We start from the raw sequence: 19,489 nt of genomic DNA on the forward strand, positions 1-19,489 counted from the left end.
CCAGGAGAGAACAGTAAACACTGTAAACAACACCTCCTCCATGAGAGAACAGTAAACACTGTAAACAACACCTCCTCCAGGAGAGAACAGTAAACACTGTAAACAACACCTCCTCCAGGAGAGAACAGTAAACACTGTAAACAACACCTCCTCCAGGGGAGAACAGTAAACACTGTAAACAACACCTCCTCCAGGAGAGAACAGTAAACACTGTAAACAACACCACCTCCAGGAGAGAACAGTAAACAACACCTCCTCCAGGAGAGAACAGTAAACACTGTAAATAACACCTCCGCTAGGGGAGAACAGTAAACACTGTAAACAACACCTCCTCCAGGAGAGAACAGTAAACACTGTAAACAACACCTCCTCCAGGAGAGAACAGTAAACACTGTAAACAACACCTCCGCTAGGGGAGAACAGTAAACACTGTAAACAACACCTCCTCCAGGAGAGAACAGTAAACACTGTAAACAACACCTCCTCCATGAGAGAACAGTAAATACTGTAAACAACACCTCCTCCAGGGGAGAACAGTAAACACTGTAAACAACACCTCCTCCAGGAGAGAACAGTAAACACTGTAAACAACACCTCCGCCAGGGGAGAAGAGTAAACACTGTAAACAACACCTCCTCCAGGGGAGAACAGTAAACACTACCTCCTCCAGGAGAGAACAGTAAACACTGTAAACAACACCTCCTCCATGAGAGAACAGTAAATACTGTAAACAACACCTCCTCCAGGAGAGAACAGTAAACACTGTAAACAACACCTCCGCCAGGAGAGAACAGTAAACACTGTAAACAACACCTCCTCCAGGGGAGAACAGTAAACACTGTAAACAACACCTCCTCCAGGAGAGAACAGTAAACACTGTAAATAACACCTCCTCCAGGGGAGAACAGTAAACACTGTAAACAACACCTCCGCTAGGGGAGAACAGTAAACACTGTAAATAACACCTCCTCCATGGGAGAACAGTAAACACTGTAAACAACACCTCCTCCAGGGGAGAACAGTAAACACTGTAAACAACACCTCCACCAGGAGAGAACAGTAAACACTGTAAACAACACCTCCACCAGGAGAGAACAGTAAACACTGTAAACAACACCTCCTCCAGGGGGGAACAGTAAACACTGTAAACAACACCTCCTCCAGGGGAGAACAGTAAACACTGTAAACAACACCTCCTCAAGGGGAGAACAGTAAACACTAAACAACACCTCCTCCAGGGGAGAACAATAAACACTGTAAACAACACCTCCGCCAGGAGAGAACAGTAAACACTAAACAACACCTCCTCCAGGAGAGAACAGTAAACACTGTAAACAACACCTCCTCCAGGAGAGAACAGTAAACACTGTAAACAACACCTCCTCCAGGAGAGAACAGTAAACACTGTAAACAACCCCTCCGCCAGGAGAGAACAGTAAACACTGTAAACAACACCTCCGCCAGGGGAGAACAGTAAACACTGTAAACAACACCTCCTCCAGGAGAGAACAGTAAACACTGTAAACAACACCTCCTCCAGGGGAGAACAGTAAACACTGTAAACAACACCTCCTCAAGGGGAGAACAGTAAACACTGTAAACAACACCTCCGCTAGGCGAGAACAGTAAACACTGTAAACAACACCTCCTCCAGGGGAGAACAGTAAACAACACCTCCTCCAGGGGAGAACAGTAAACACTGTAAACAACACCTCCTCCAGGAGAGAACAGTAAACAACACCTCCTCCAGGAGAGAACAGTAAACACTGTAAACAACACCTCCTCCAGGGGAGAACAGTAAACACTGTAAACAACACCTCCGCTAGGGGAGAACAGTAAACACTGTAAATAACACCTCCTCCAGGGGAGAACAGTAAACACTGTAAACAACACCTCCGCTAGGGGAGAACAGTAAACACTGTAAACAACACCTCCTCCAGGAGAGAGCAGTAAACACTGTAAACAACACCTCCTCCAGGAGAGAACAGTAAACACTGTAAACAACACCTCCTCCAGGGGAGAACAGTAAACACTGTAAACAACACCTCCTCCAGGAGAGAACAGTAAACACTGTAAACAACACCTCCTCCAGGGGAGAACAGTAAACACTAAACAACACCTCCTCAAGGGGAGAACAGTAAACACTGTAAACAACACCTCCGCCAGGAGAGAACAGTAAACACTGTAAATAACACCTCCTCCAGGGGAGAACAGTAAACACTGTAAACAACACCTCCGCTAGGGGAGAACAGTAAACACTGTAAACAACACCTCCTCCAGGAGAGAACAGTAAACAACACCTCCTCCAGGGGAGAACAGTAAACACTGTAAACAACACCTCCTCCAGGAGAGAACAGTAAACAACACCTCCTCCAGGGGAGAACAGTAAACACTGTAAACAACACCTCCTCCAGGAGAGAACAGTAAACACTGTAAACAACACCTCCTCCAGGGGAGAACAGTAAACACTGTAAACAACACCTCCGCTAGGGGAGAACAGTAAACACTGTAAATAACACCTCCTCCAGGGGAGAACAGTAAACACTGTAAACAACACCTCCGCTAGGGGAGAACAGTAAACACTGTAAACAACACCTCCTCCAGGAGAGAACAGTAAACACTGTAAACAACACCTCCGCTAGGGGAGAACAGTAAACACTGTAAACAACACCTCCTCCAGGAGAGACCAGTAAACACTGTAAACAACACCTCCTCCAGGGGAGAACAGTAAACACTGTAAACAACACCTCCTCAAGGGGAGAACAGTAAACACTAAACAACACCTCCTCCAGGGGAGAACAATAAACACTGTAAACAACACCTCCGCTAGGGGAGAACAGTAAACACTGTAAACAACACCTCCGCCAGGAGAGAACAGTAAACACTGTAAACAACACCTCCTCCAGGAGAGAACAGTAAACACTGTAAACAACACCTCCGCTAGGGGAGAACAGTAAACACTGTAAACAACACCTCCGCCAGGAGAGAACAGTAAACACTAAACAACACCTCCTCCAGGAGAGAACAATAAACACTGTAAACAACACCTCCTCAAGGGGAGAACAGTAAACACTAAACAACACCTCCTCCAGGGGAGAACAGTAAACACTGTAAACAACACCTCCTCCAGGAGAGAACAGTAAACACTGTAAACAACACCTCCTCCAGGAGAGAACAGTAAACACTGTAAACAACACCTCCTCCAGGGGAGAACAGTAAACACTGTAAACAACACCTCCTCCAGGAGAGAACAGTAAACACTGTAAACAACACCTCCTCAAGGGGAGAACAGTAAACACTGTAAACAACACCTCCGCCAGGAGAGAACAGTAAACACTGTAAATAACACCTCCTCCAGGGGAGAACAGTAAACACTGTAAACAACACCTCCGCTAGGGGAGAACAGTAAACACTGTAAACAACACCTCCTCCAGGAGAGAACAGTAAACAACACCTCCTCCAGGGGAGAACAGTAAACAACACCTCCTCCAGGGGAGAACAGTAAACACTGTAAACAACACCTCCTCCAGGAGAGAACAGTAAACAACACCTCCTCCAGGGGAGAACAGTAAACACTGTAAACAACACCTCCTCCAGGAGAGAACAGTAAACACTGTAAACAACACCTCCTCCAGGGGAGAACAGTAAACACTGTAAACAACACCTCCGCTAGGGGAGAACAGTAAACACTGTAAATAACACCTCCTCCAGGGGAGAACAGTAAACACTGTAAACAACACCTCCGCTAGGGGAGAACAGTAAACACTGTAAACAACACCTCCTCCAGGAGAGAACAGTAAACACTGTAAACAACACCTCCGCTAGGGGAGAACAGTAAACACTGTAAACAACACCTCCTCCAGGAGAGACCAGTAAACACTGTAAACAACACCTCCTCCAGGGGAGAACAGTAAACACTGTAAACAACACCTCCTCAAGGGGAGAACAGTAAACACTAAACAACACCTCCTCCAGGGGAGAACAATAAACACTGTAAACAACACCTCCGCTAGGGGAGAACAGTAAACACTGTAAACAACACCTCCGCCAGGAGAGAACAGTAAACACTGTAAACAACACCTCCTCCAGGAGAGAACAGTAAACACTGTAAACAACACCTCCGCTAGGGGAGAACAGTAAACACTACCTCCTCCAGGAGAGAACAGTAAACACTGTAAACAACACCTCCTCCAGGGGAGAACAGTAAACACTGTAAACAACACCTCCTCCAGGAGAGAACAGTAAACACTGTAAACAACACCTCCTCCAGGGGAGAACAGTAAACACTGTAAACAACACCTCCTCCAGGAGAGAACAGTAAACACTGTAAACAACACCTCCTCCAGGGGAGAACAGTAAACACTGTAAACAACACCTCCGCCAGGGGAGAACAGTAAACACTGTAAACAACACCTCCTCCATGGGAGAACAGTAAACACTGTAAACAACACCTCCTCCAGGAGAGAACAGTAAACACTGTAAACAACACCTCCTCCAGGAGAGAACAGTAAACACTGTAAATAACACCTCCTCCAGGAGAGAACAGTAAACACTGTAAACAACACCTCCGCCAGGAGAGAACAGTAAACACTGTAAACAACACCTCCTCCAGGAGAGAACAGTAAACACTGTAAACAACACCTCCTCCAGGGGAGAACAGTAAACACTGTAAATAACACCTCCTCCAGGAGAGAACAGTAAACACTGTAAACAACACCTCCTCCAGGAGAGAACAGTAAACACTGTAAACAACACCTCCTCCAGGAGAGAACAGTAAACACTGTAAACAACACCTCCTCCATGAGAGAACAGTAAACACTGTAAACAACACCTCCTCCATGAGAGAACAGTAAACACTGTAAACAACACCTCCTCCATGAGAGAACAGTAAACACTGTAAACAACACCTCCTCCAGGGGAGAACAGTAAACACTGTAAACAACACCTCCTCCAGGGGAGAACAGTAAACACTGTAAACAACACCTCCTCCAGGAGAGAACAGTAAACACTGTAAACAACACCTCCGCTAGGGGAGAACAGTAAACACTACCTCCTCCAGGAGAGAACAGTAAACACTGTAAACAACACCTCCTCCAGGGGAGAACAGTAAACACTGTAAACAACACCTCCTCCAGGAGAGAACAGTAAACACTGTAAACAACACCTCCTCCAGGGGAGAACAGTAAACACTGTAAACAACACCTCCTCCAGGAGAGAACAGTAAACACTGTAAACAACACCTCCTCCAGGAGAGAACAGTAAACACTGTAAACAACCCCTCCGCCAGGAGAGAACAGTAAACACTGTAAACAACACCTCCTCCAGGAGAGAACAGTAAACACTGTAAACAACACCTCCTCCAGGGGAGAACAGTAAACACTGTAAACAACACCTCCTCCAGGAGAGAACAGTAAACACTGTAAACAACACCTCCTCCAGGGGAGAACAGTAAACACTGTAAACAACACCTCCGCCAGGAGAGAACAGTAAACACTGTAAACAACACCTCCTCCATGGGAGAACAGTAAACACTGTAAACAACACCTCCTCCAGGAGAGAACAGTAAACACTGTAAACAACACCTCCTCCAGGAGAGAACAGTAAACACTGTAAATAACACCTCCTCCAGGAGAGAACAGTAAACACTGTAAACAACACCTCCGCCAGGAGAGAACAGTAAACACTGTAAACAACACCTCCTCCAGGAGAGAACAGTAAACACTGTAAACAACACCTCCGCTAGGGGAGAACAGTAAACACTGTAAACAACACCTCCTCCAGGGGAGAACAGTAAACACTGTAAATAACACCTCCTCCAGGAGAGAACAGTAAACACTGTAAACAACACCTCCTCCAGGAGAGAACAGTAAACACTGTAAACAACACCTCCTCCAGGAGAGAACAGTAAACACTGTAAACAACACCTCCTCCATGAGAGAACAGTAAACACTGTAAACAACACCTCCTCCATGAGAGAACAGTAAACACTGTAAACAACACCTCCTCCAGGAGAGAACAGTAAACACTGTAAACAACACCTCCTCCAGGGGAGAACAGTAAACACTGTAAACAACACCTCCTCCAGGAGAGAACAGTAAACACTGTAAATAACACCTAAGGATAATTTTCCTTGTTTCACTATCCTTGTGGGGACTTTGGGGGATTTTAGGTCCCACACAAGGATAGAGGAACTAACCCACACTTATCTGTCCTCTGAAAGGATAACCTTTCCTTTCAGTTCTGCAAAGCTCAAAGTCCCCAAACACTCCCTCGTGTACTGTATCTACCTTTAGGAGGGTCACCAAAGGGTGCTGGCTGGCTGATACCGCTCTTCTCATGTACAGAGAGAAGCCACTACACACAGACAGGCGGCTCTCCTCTAACAAGTCCGTTTTCTCGCATACTGAGTCCAAAGCCATAAAAAGGCTCCTTTCTCAAGGTGAGCCCTGAGCAGCACTGAACTCCCCAGCCTCTTGTCACCGCTCTCTCCCAGGGGTGGAAGAGGAAGACAGGAGAACAGAGGAGGGCCCCTGTGGCCCTGGCGACAGGACGAAAGCTGTTTTAAGTTAACTGCATAATCAAGCAAACGTGCTGCCGCTCTTGCCTGTGCCACCTCCCAGGAGAGGACACGCTACAACCACCAGGCTATTTATAGACCGCATCGGTTCCATCTTCGCTTGCACTTCCTGTTCTGCAGCAAGCCCCTGTAGGGAGGGGCTGTTGCCCTCCTTGAAGAAAGCAGGCAGCCAGGTAGGGAGGCAGGCTGCCGACAGAGCCTCCTCTAATTCTCCAACACATACCCACATACACCATCCACACCGCTCATCGCCTTCTTAAAACGGCAATATATTTTCTGAAAGGGTAACCAGACGGTGGCCATCTTGGAAACGTAGCAAGCCAAGAGTGAACAGTCAGGAATGTATATGGACTGGTAGTCTAGTACTTAAAAAAAACACTTAAGAACTTCAAGACTGGACCGTGCCGTTAAATCAATTAAACGAATTAGCTTCCGAAGAAACACAAAAGGAAGTGTCATATGAGCTGAGGATATGTGATTATCTTATGTGGCTTTGGTTATACTTCAGTGTTAGCAGTCTTACCACGGATAAACCGCTCTACGCATTCCAAAACCTTCACAGCCACTACGAAGTTGTTACGGCACAAAATGTCCGCCTCCTCATATACTCAGTGATGAGGATGGCGACTGGGGAATGTGTAGCGCTGCCACTCCTCTCTAATCAGTTATCTACTGTGTCTCCATTTACCCAAGGGACTGAGAGAGTGAGTCCGGTGGCTGTAAGGGGAGCTTCTTGTCCACGCAGTATCAGGGCCAGGGTCAGACAGAGGCTGTGGGCACAGGGCAACGGGGGCCATCTCATCTCCGTGTGTGTCTGTCAGTTCCATACCAGGCAGTCAGAGCCGTCGCTCCCCAGATCCCCATTAGTGGCCTGCTGTATCCACGGAGACGGCCCGGCTATCAGCAGGGGGATGTCACTCAACATTAACCACGCAACGAGCTCTACAGCTCAGAGAGGGGAAATGGGAACACTGGTTCCCAACAGCCAAGGGTTGATTGAACCAACAGTCTGGATGTTTTAGTTCAGATGCTGTCCCCCCCCCAACAACTAATATGAGCTGTTGGGATGAGTCGGCACTGACAAGAATAGGGTCTGAAGCAGACAACTGCCAGAGTGGACATTAAAACGACCAGCGAGCCTTTCCCCCCTGTGCTGCTGCTGTCATGGAGATGGCAAGCAGACTACGCAGAATCACTATGCAAATCCCTGCTGTCTATCAGGCTTAAAGGACAAACTCTCTCTCCCTCGCTTTCACCCCACTGAGTGACAGACAGGAGAGAGAGAGAGGAGAAGGGAGGGAGGAATGGAGGGTGAGAGAGAGAGGGGAGAAGGGAGGGAGGAATGGAGGGTGAGAGAGAGGGGAGAAGGGAGGGAGGAATGGAGGGTGAGAGAGAGAGGGGAGAAGGGAGGGAGGAATGGAGGGTGAGAGAGAGAGGGGAGAAGGGAGGGAGGAATGGAGGGTGAGAGAGAGAGGGGAGAAGGGAGGGAGGAATGGAGGGTGAGAGAGAGAGAGGAGAAGGGAGGGAGGAATGGAGGGTGAGAGAGAGAGGGGAGAAGGGAGGGAGGAATGGAGGGTGAGAGAGAGAGGGGAGAAGGGAGGGAGGAATGGAGGGTGAGAGAGAGAGGGGAGAAGGGAGGGAGGAATGGAGGGTGAGAGAGAGAGGGGAGAAGGGAGGGAGGAATGGAGGGTGAGAGAGAGAGGGGAGAAGGGAGGGAGGAATGGAGGGAGAGAGAGAGAGGGGAGAAGGGAGGGAGGAATGGAGGGTGAGAGAGCGAGGGGAGAAGGGAGGGAGGAATGGAGGGTGAGAGAGAGAGGGGAGAAGGGAGGGAGGAATGGAGGGTGAGAGAGAGGGGAGAAGGGAGGGAGGAATGGAGGGTGAGAGAGAGGGGAGAAGGGAGGGAGGAATGGAGGGTGAGAGAGAGAGGGGAGAAGGGAGGGAGGAATGGAGGGTGAGAGAGAGAGGGGAGAAGGGAGGGAGGAATGGAGGGTGAGAGAGAGGGGAGAAGGGAGGGAGGAATGGAGGGTGAGAGAGAGAGGGGAGAAGGGAGGGAGGAATGGAGGGTGAGAGAGAGAGGGGAGAAGGGAGGGAGGAATGGAGGGAGAGAGAGAGAGAGAGGAGACCTACAGTAACTGCCTGATTAAAACACTAGACGTAACAGAGATACAGTAAGCAGACAGAGGCAGCTGGGGTGCCCACCTAAAACTCACTGGGTGTACTTACGCATATGGGGCTCCTCAATGAGAGGGGGGATGGAGGGAGAGAAGGAGAGGACAAGTAGGGGGGGATGGAGGGAGAGAAGGAGAGGACAAGTAGGGGGGGATGGAGGGAGAGAAGGAGAGGACGAGTAGGGGGGATGGAGGGAGAGAAGGAGAGGACAAGTAGGGGGGGATGGAGGGAGAGAAGGAGAGGACGAGTAGGGGGGATGGAGGGAGAGAAGGAGAGGACAAGTAGGGGGGGATGGAGGGAGAGAAGGAGAGGACGAGTAGGGGGGATGGAGGGAGAGAAGGAGAGGATGAGAAGGGGGATGGAGGGAGAGAAGGAGAGGACGAGTGGGGGGGGTGGGGGGGAGAGAAGGAGAGGACAAGAAGGGGGGCATAGGGGAGAGAAGGAGAAGACGAGTAGGGGGGGATGGAGGGAGAGAAGGAGAGGACGAGTAGGGGGGGATGGAGGGAGAGAAGGAGAGGACAAGTAGGGGGGATGGAGGGAGAGAAGGAGAGGACGAGTAGGGGGGATGGAGGGAGAGAAGGAGAGGACAAGAAGGGGGGATAGAGGGAGAGAAGGAGAGGACGAGTAGGGGGGATGGAGGGAGAGAAGGAGAAGGGGGGATGGAGAGAGAGAAGGAGAGGGACGAGTAGGGGGGATGGAGGGAGAGAAGGAGAGGATGAGAAGGGGTGATGGAGGGAGAGAAGGAGAGGACGAGTAGGGGGGATGGAGGGAGAGAAGGAGAGGATGAGAAGGGGTGATGGAGGGAGAGAAGGAGAGGATGAGAAGGGGGGATGGAGGGAGAGAAGGAGAAGGGGGATGGAGAGAGAAGGAGAAGGGGGATGGAGAGAAGGAGAGGACGAGTAGGGGGGGATGGAGGGAGAGAAGGAGAGGATGAGAAGGGGGGATGGAGGGAGAGAAGGAGAGGAATTCTAAACTCTTCATAGCCTGAGTGTAGCTCCATACTTTGGAAAGGAAAGGGTGATACCTAGTCAGTTGTACAACTGAATGTATTCAACTGAAATGTGTCTTCTGCATTTAACCCAACCCCTCTGAACCAGAGAGGTGTGGGGGGGGGGCTGCCATAATCAACATCCATGTCTTCAGCACCCAGGGAACAGTGGGTTAACTGCCTTGCTCAGGGGTAGAACAACAGATTTTTACCTTGTCAGCTCGGGGATTCGATCCAACAACCTTCTGGTTACTGGCCCAACGCTCTAACCACTAGGCTACCTGCCGACCTCGTTAGTTCAAGTACTTCCTCTGCTAACGCCCAGATAGAAATAAACAGTGGGGAAAGGGAGGTGTGTTCGGCTGGTCCCTTAGCAATACAGACCCAGTAGGGCTGATAGGTATTTCCACTACAGTGAAAAGTCTGACTAAAATCACAACAGTTGTCTTCAGGTTACCTTTAACATTACACTGAACATCCCAAAACACATACAGTAGACTAAACTTACACTCCAATATACCCAGGTGATGTTCTAAGGCACCACAGACGTCATCCTTTGCCTGTTTTATTTGGCGTTGGAGAAAGTACCATTTAGGATCGCCATAACAACCAAGACCTTTAGGACAGAAGTAGTCTTCACATGATGTGACAAGATCAGTCAGGTCAACTTGCAGAAAATTGACCGTAAGAAGCACACACTGCCCCCCCCCATCGTGGTACTCAGAGTAAACCAAGAACCTTAAAAAGCTCCGAGCTCAACCGCCTGGGCCCCCTCCTCCACGTCCTGTTTCTGATGAATGAATGTGGTCAGGGATCATGTTCCCAGCACGCCGGGCTTTGAAAGTCGCACGCTTCCCTGGTGCCGTCTCATCCCAATTTCTCTGTCGCTTCCTGGATAACTTGCTCAGAAGGCTCAAACACACACACACACACACACCAGAGCAATCAGCGACTGCTCTGTGAGAAATGGCCGCCGGCTCTGGAGCTGGTGCCCTCTGGTATTAGTCATGCAGGCGCGCCGCCTGCAGTGAGTGCGTGGGCTTTAAAACACTGCTCTTCTTCCCATTCCTTCTCTCTTTCTCAGTCAGGGCTACCAATACCAGCCAATTTCCTCTAATGCTAGTCCTTATGAGCAACAGCAGCTGTCTGTTTATACTGCAGTTTAAGCTATTTCACTTTCAGCCAAAGGATCAATTTGCAGGGCACAGAGACAAAAGGAAATGAGAACCTACTCTCTCTCTCTCTCTCTCTCTTTTCACCCCCTCCCTCTCTTTATTTGTCCCTCAGTCCCTATGTTCTTTTTAAAGGAGAAGTTAGGGGCCAGTGAGTGAACACAGGTGCTGAGAGGGCAGTCACTGACCTTTCCTTTTGGTTTTGTCCAGACAGACCCTTTAATGTCTCCTGCTTTGCTGGACCCGGAGTTCAGCGGTGGTCACGGAATGCTCCAGTGCTGGCTGTTTTAAAACCCTGCTGTGCTTTTCACACCATCGCTCCTCTCACACCGAGAATAGAGATCCATTTAGGAGGCCATGTCAAACGGCTACCTCAACTTTGGCACCATGTACTGGGCTGTGTGGTGACTGACCTCCAGGTCTTCAGGACCATGTACTGGGCTGTGTGGTGACTGACCTCCAGGTGTTTAGGACCATGTACTGGGCTGTGTGGTGACTGACCTCCAGGTCTTCAGGACCATGTACTGGGCTGTGTGGTGACTGACCTCCAGGTGTTTAGGACCATGTACTGGGCTGTGTGGTGACTGACCTCCAGGTCTTCAGGACCATGTACTGGGCTGTGTGGTGACTGACCTCCAGGTGTTTAGGACCATGTACTGGGCTGTGTGGTGACTGACCTCCAGGTGTTTAGGACCATGTACTGGGCTGTGTGGTGACTGACCTCCAGGTGTTTAGGACCATGTACTGGGCTGTGTGGTGACTGACCTCCAGGTCTTCAGGACCATGTACTGGGCTGTGTGGTGACTGACCTCCAGGTGTTTAGGACCATGTACTGGGCTGTGTGGTGACTGACCTCCAGGTCTTCAGGACCATGTACTGGGCTGTGTGGTGACTGACCTCCAGGTCTTCAGGACCATGTACTGGGCTGTGTGGTGACTGACCTCCAGGTCTTCAGGACCATGTACTGGGCTGTGTGGTGACCGACCTCCAGGTCTTCAGGACCATGTACTGGGCTGTGTGGTGACTGACCTCCAGGTGTTTAGGACCATGTACTGGGCTGTGTGGTGACTGACCTCCAGGTGTTTAGGACCATGTACTGGGCTGTGTGGTGACTGACCTCCAGGTGTTTAGGACCATGTACTGGGCTGTGTGGTGACTGACCTCCAGGTCTTCAGGACCATGTACTGGGCTGTGTGGTGACTGACCTCCAGGTCTTCAGGACCATGTACTGGGCTGTATGGTGACCGACCTCCAGGTCTTCAGGACCATGTACTGGGCTGTGTGGTGACTGACCTCCAGGTGTTTAGGACCATGTACTGGGCTGTGTGGTGACTGACCTCCAGGTCTTCAGGACCATGTACTGGGCTGTGTGGTGACCGACCTCCAGGTCTTCAGGACCATGTACTGGGCTGTGTGGTGACCGACCTCCAGGTCTTCAGGACCATGTACTGGGCTGTGTGGTGACTGACCTCCAGGTCTTCAGGACCATGTACTGGGCTGTGTGGTGACTGACCTCCAGGTGTTTAGGACCATGTACTGGGCTGTGTGGTGACTGACCTCCAGGTGTTTAGGACCATGTACTGGGCTGTGTGGTGACCGACCTCCAGGTCTTCAGGACCATGTACTGGGCTGTGTGGTGACTGACCTCCAGGTCTTCAGGACCATGTACTGGGCTGTGTGGTGACTGACCTCCAGGTCTTCAGGACCATGTACTGGGCTGTGTGGTGACTGACCTCCAGGTGTTTAGGACCATGTACTGGGCTGTGTGGTGACTGACCTCCAGGTGTTTAGGACCATGTACTGGGCTGTGTGGTGACCGACCTCCAGGTCTTCAGGACCATGTACTGGGCTGTGTGGTGACTGACCTCCAGGTCTTCAGGACCATGTACTGGGCTGTGTGGTGACTGACCTCCAGGTGTTTAGGACCATGTACTGGGCTGTGTGGTGACTGACCTCCAGGTGTTTAGGACCATGTACTGGGCTGTGTGGTGACTGACCTCCAGGTCTTCAGGACCATGTACTGGGCTGTGTGGTGACTGACCTCCAGGTCTTCAGGACCATGTACTGGGCTGTGTGGTGACTGACCTCCAGGTGTTTAGGACCATGTACTGGGCTGTGTGGTGACTGACCTCCAGGTGTTTAGGACCATGTACTGGGCTGTGTGGTGACCGACCTCCAGGTCTTCAGGACCATGTACTGGGCTGTGTGGTGACTGACCTCCAGGTGTTTAGGACCATGTACTGGGCTGTGTGGTGACTGACCTCCAGGTCTTCAGGACCATGTACTGGGCTGTGTGGTGACTGACCTCCAGGTGTTTAGGACCATGTACTGGGCTGTGTGGTGACTGACCTCCAGGTGTTTAGGACCATGTACTGGGCTGTGTGGTGACTGACCTCCAGGTGTTTAGGACCATGTACTGGGCTGTGTGGTGACTGACCTCCAGGTGTTTAGGACCATGTACTGGGCTGTGTGGTGACTGACCTCCAGGTGTTTAGGACCATGTACTGGGCTGTGTGGTGACTGACCTCCAGGTGTTTAGGACCATGTACTGGGCTGTGTGGTGACTGACCTCCAGGTCTTCAGGAACATGTACTGGGCTGTGTGGTGACTGACCTCCAGGTCTTCAGGACCATGTACTGGGCTGTGTGGTGACTGACCTCCAGGTCTTCAGGACCATGTACTGGGCTGTGTGGTGACTGACCTCCAGGTCTTCAGGACCATGTACTGGGCTGTGTGGTGACTGACCTCCAGGTGTTTAGGACCATGTACTGGGCTGTGTGGTGACTGACCTCCAGGTCTTCAGGACCATGTACTGGGCTGTGTGGTGACTGACCTCCAGGTGTTTAGGACCATGTACTGGGCTGTGTGGTGACTGACCTCCAGGTCTTCAGGACCATGTACTGGGCTGTGTGGTGACTGACCTCCAGGTCTTCAGGACCATGTACTGGGCTGTGTGGTGACTGACCTCCAGGTCTTCAGGACCATGTACTGGGCTGTGTGGTGACTGACCTCCAGGTGTTTAGGACCATGTACTGGGCTGTGTGGTGACTGCCTGGAGGCCTAGCTAGTTCCTCCACTACTTTCCCACTATCCACACACACAGAAAAACACTATACAAATGCACAGACAGACAGACACACAAAAACACTACACAGACGTGGATGTTGATTAAGGCAGCCCCCCCCCCCACCTCTCTGGTTCAGAGGGGTTGGGTTAAATGTGGAAGACACATTTCAGTTGAATACATTCAGTTGTACAACTGACTAGGTATCACCCTTTCCTTTCCCAAATGCAGACAGACACACACACACAAAGCGTGAACTGAGCAGCAGTGAAGCTCGGTGTGCCATTAGCCACCCCTGTGAGGGCGATCTGCAGAAGGGTGATAAATGGGATCCTAGCGACGGCTGAAACGCTGCAACAGACACGGCGCTGCTCCAACCAGGCACTTTAACGCCTCGGGAAAGAAGACAAATAAGTAAAGGTCAGAGGAAGAAAAATAACACGCCCTCCTCTCTCTCTCGTTCCTTCCTACTGTCCTCTCTCCCACCGTTCCCCCTCAGGGCAGGTAGTGCTCTCGTTCCTTCCTACTGTCCTCTCTCCCACCGTTCCCCCTCAGGGCAGGTAGTGCTCTCGTTCCTTCCTACTGTCCTCCCTCCCACCGTTCCCCCTCAGGGCAGGTAGTGCTCTCGTTCCTTCCTACTGTCCTCTCTCCCACCGTTCCCCCTCAGGGCAGGTAGTGCTCTCGTTCCTTCCTACTGTCCTCCCTCCCACCGTTCCCCCTCAGGGCAGGTAGTGCTCTCGTTCCTTCCTACTGTCCTCTCTCCCACCGTTCCCCCTCAGGGCAGGTAGTGCTCTCGTTCCTTCCTACTGTCCTCTCTCCCACCGTTCCCCCTCAGGGCAGGTAGTGCTCTCGTTCCTTCCTACTGTCCTCCCTCCCACCGTTCCCCCTCAGGGCAGGTAGTGCTCTCGTTCCTTCCTACTGTCCTCCCTCCCACCGTTCCCCCTCAGGGCAGGTAGTGCTCTCGTTCCTTCCTACTGTCCTCCCTCCCACCGTTCCCCCTCAGGGCAGGTAGTGCTCTCGTTCCTTCCTACTGTCCTCCCTCCCACCGTTCCCCCTCAGGGCAGGTAGTGCTCTCGTTCCTTCCTACTGTCCTCTCTCCCACCGTTCCCCCTCAGGGCAGGTAGTGCTCTCGTTCCTTCCTACTGTCCTCCCTCCCACCGTTCCCCCTCAGGGCAGGTAGTGCTCTCGTTCCTTCCTACTGTCCTCTCTCCCACCGTTCCCCCTCAGGGCAGGTAGTGCTCTCGTTCCTTCCTACTGTCCTCCCTCCCACCGTTCCCCCTCAGGGCAGGTAGTGCTCTCGTTCCTTCCTACTGTCCTCCCTCCCACCGTTCCCCCTCAGGGCAGGTAGTGCTCTCGTTCCTTCCTACTGTCCTCCCTCCCACCGTTCCCCCCTCAGGGCAGGTAGTGCTCTCGTTCCTTCCTACTGTCCTCTCTCCCACCGTTCCCCCTCAGGGCAGGTAGTGCTCTCGTTCCTTCCTACTGTCCTCTCTCCCACCGTTCCCCCCTCAGGGCAGGTAGTGCTCTCGTTCCTTCCTACTGTCCTCCCTCCCACCGTTCCCCCTCAGGGCAGGTAGTGCTCTCGTTCCTTCCTACTGTCCTCTCTCCCACCGTTCCCCCTCAGGGCAGGTAGTGCTCTCGTTCCTTCCTACTGTCCTCCCTCCCACCGTTCCCCCTCAGGGCAGGTAGTGCTCTCGTTCCTTCCTACTGTCCTCTCTCCCACCGTTCCCCCTCAGGGCAGGTAGTGCTCTCGTTCCTTCCTACTGTCCTCTCTCCCACCGTTCCCCCTCAGGGCAGGTAGTGCTCTCGTTCCTTCCTACTGTCCTCCCTCCCACCGTTCCCCCTCAGGGCAGGTAGTGCTCTCGTTCCTTCCTACTGTCCTCTCTCCCACCGTTCCCCCTCAGGGCAGGTAGTGCTCTCGTTCCTTCCTACTGTCCTCCCTCCCACCGTTCCCCCTCAGGGCAGGTAGTGCTCTCGGGGAATGGGAGTCAGATAATGTCACCTAGGATGGCGTGCTGATGAAAGAGCAATTCCTGCCACTTCTTCTCTGTGCTAACAACACACCGGGACAAAAACAGCCATGCAGGACCTTCTGCTTGTGATGAACCCCTTAATTCTATCTACACCACCGCCGCACTAGAGGGAAGTGGGATAGGAGAGAGAGAGAGAGAGAGAGAGAGAGAGAGAGAGAGAGAGAGAGAGAGAGAGAGATGGAGAGGAGTGGAGTGGAGGGCTCAGCACTTCATCACATCAGTAAAGCAGAAATCCCAACTCTGAGAAAGGGGCGACCGTACAGGGGGATAAATAGAGGAGATATCTCTGTTCATGTCGGAGTATTCATTAGGAGAGAGAATCCAGCAAAAGAGGAGATAGTAAAGTGTGAGGGATGCCCTATGACCCTTCAGGGAGAAGAGAACAGCCCTATGACCCTTCAGGGAGAAGAGAACAGCCCTATGACCCTTCAGGGAGAAGAGAACAGCCCTATGACCCTCCGGAGAGCTTAGAACAGCCCTATGACCCTTCAGGGAGAAGAGAACAGCCCTATGACCCTTCAGGGAGAAGAGAACAGCCCTATGACCCTTCAGGGAGAAGAGAACAGCCCTATGACCCTTCAGGGAGAAGAGAACAGCCCTATGACCCTTCAGGGAGAAGAGAACAGCCCTATGACCCTTCAGGGAGAAGAGAACAGCCCTATGACCCTTCAGGGAGAAGAGAACAGCCCTATGACCCTTCAGGGAGAAGATAACAGCCCTATGACCCTTCAGGGAGAAGATAACAGCCCTATGACCCTTCAGGGAGAAGAGAACAGCCCTATGACCCTTCAGGGAGAAGAGAACAGCCCTATGACCCTTCAGGGAGAAGAGAACAGCCCTATGACCCTTCAGGGAGAAGAGAACAGCCCTATGACCCTTCAGGGAGACGAGAACAGCCCTATGACCATTCAGGGAGAAGAGAACAGCCCTATAACCCTTCAGGGAGAAGAGAACAGCCCTATGACCCTTCAGGGAGAAGATAACAGCCCTATGACCCTTCAGGGAGAAGAGAACAGCCCTATGACCCTTCAGGGAGAAGATAACAGCCCTATCCTCAAGGGACAGATGGTGACAAATCTTTGATGAAATAATGGTGGTATTAAATCAATGTGTTTGTCAGATTTGGCTTCATAGACAGATTAGTAATTAATCCAGGATCAAGCAAGAGAATCAATTCGAAAATCTATTGATTTTTCACTTTTGATCACGCAGAAAACAAGTTTATATGGGATGTGCTTTGTGTTTTGCTAAAAGTAAGTGGTGAAATGTCCATGAACTTCTACCATGAAATGCAAGTGCTTGTCAATACCTTCACATTGTCAAAGGAACAAAGGAAAATATAAAGAATAGCACTCAAACACACACGCGCACTCAGACAGACACACAGACACACACTCAGACGCACACAGACAGACACACACTCAGACAGACGCACATTCAGACGCACACAGACAGACACACACTCAGACGCACACAGACAGACGCACACAGACAGACACACACTCAGACACACACTCAGACTCAGACACAGACACTCAGACACTCAGACACTCAGACACTCAGACACACAAGTGTAACCTATCAGGGGGCTTCAGCTGCCTACCCCGGCCTCGTGATGAAACTGAGGAATGTTAAAAATGTTATTTTTCCATATTCATCCAAAGACCTGGGAATTGTGTCTTCCTGAGAGAGACAGAGAGAGAGAGAGAGAGAGAGAGAGAGAGAGAGAGAGAGAGAGAGACAGAGAGAGAGACAGAGAGAGAGAGAGAGAGAGAGAGAGAGAGACAGAGAGAGAGAGAGAGAGAGAGAGAGAGAGAGAGAGAGAGAGAGAGAGAGAGAGAGAGACAGAGAGAGAGAGACAGAGAGAGAGAGAGAGAGAGAGAGAGAGAGAGAGAGAGAGAGACAGAGAGAGAGAGAGAGAGAGAGAGAGAGAGAGAGAGAGAGAGAGACAGAGAGAGAGAGAGAGAGAGAGAGAGACAGAGAGAGAGACAGAGAGAGAGACAGAGAGAGAGAGAGAGAGAGAGAGAGAGAGAGAGACAGAGAGAGACAGAGAGAGAGACAGAGAGAGAGAGAGAGAGAGAGAGAGAGAGAGAGAGAGAGAGAGAGAGAGAGAGAGAGAGAGAGGGAGACGCTGAGATGTAGTGATTTGTTGAGCTGACCCTCCTCCCTCCCATCCTCTTCCTTGGACTGGGGCCCAGTCTATGATTCCTAGAAGGACTCTGTGGTCTGTATTGTGAAGGAGAGAAGGAGGGAGGGAGAGGGGGAGGGGTGGGCCTTCCCCAAACATCCACAACAGTCATGCTCTGTGTCAGTCAACAGGAGCGATGCACCAGACAATGGGTAGAGGCAGACAGAGGAGGAGCCCTGTTACCAGGCTGGTTTCACCTATTCTTTTTATTCTTTTTATTCAACATTTATTTAACTAGGCAAGTCAGTTAAGAACAAATTCTTATTTACAATGACGGCCTACCAAACGGCAAAAGGCCTCATGCGGGGGAGGGGGCCTGGGATTAAAAATAGAAAATAAATACAATATAAATATAGGACAAAGCACACATCATGACAAGAGAGACAACACAACATGAAGAGAGACCTTAAGACAATATCTTCCTCATCATCTCGGTACCATGGCGCTGCGTTGGAACACTGGGGGGGATTTAACCCGCTCTCCCCCTTACGCGGGCCCTGACGGTAACCATAGCTACTGCCACTCAACAGAGGCTCTTCAAGCAAGGGTGTTAATTCCTTCCCTTAGTGGAGGCTGTTTCAACATCCTCCGAATGGAATCGAGACTATTTTCCAAATTGCTCCAAGAGCTCTGGAAAAAAAAACACCAGTCAATTACGAAGCCGCTTACTTTGGCTAATGAACAGGTTATGCTTGGAACGCCAGTGGATTTGATTTTTTTACCTTCTCTCTCTCTCTCTCTCTCTCCCTCCATCTCCTCCAAGGTCTGTTGAATCACAATGCCTGCCACTGATCGAGTGGGTTGATGGATGGCTGAATGAACAAGTGATGTTTTACAGGACAGGGAAAACTGCTTGCAGGAAACCAGTGTGTGCTCAGCATTGGTGCCAGGAGAGCCCTTCTCTGTCCCTCATGATGTCCACAAGCCTACCCTCCTCCCATTCCAGACAGCCACAATCCCACATTGTGCCCTCCCTCCCTCCGTCCGTCCATCGCTGGCTGCCACCAGTCTGAATCATTAAGAATGTTGGCCACAGCTCCTCCTGAGGAAGACAGTGTTCCCTGTGATTTCCCTTTGTTAAGAAGTCAATTTAGGGGGATTTAGAGAGGGCTCTATTCAAAGGGATGAGTGTCAGGGAGGTGGTGTAGAGGGGTTAAACACCTATCATATGGGCCATGGCTGTCCGTGTGGCTTAACCTGGGAACAAGAGGTGCCACACACCCCAACCCACCTCAGTGTTACAACACCAGCCGTGTCCGCAGTACTAACATCGCTGTCTTTCATGAACGCTGATATCAAAC

At 51.0% G+C, this 19,489-nt stretch overlaps 1 protein-coding gene across 3 annotated transcripts in view; it reads right to left on the minus strand.

Moving 5' to 3' along the window:
* The window catches only part of LOC106584692 (zinc finger protein 609), a 215,446-nt gene that overhangs the window by 89,207 nt on the left and 106,750 nt on the right, over positions 1-19,489 (minus strand). The gene's annotated exons all lie outside the window — the stretch shown is intronic.

The sequence above is a fragment of the Salmo salar genome, chromosome ssa23, assembly GCF_905237065.1.
Source record: "Salmo salar chromosome ssa23, Ssal_v3.1, whole genome shotgun sequence".
NCBI lineage: Eukaryota > Metazoa > Chordata > Actinopteri > Salmoniformes > Salmonidae > Salmo > Salmo salar.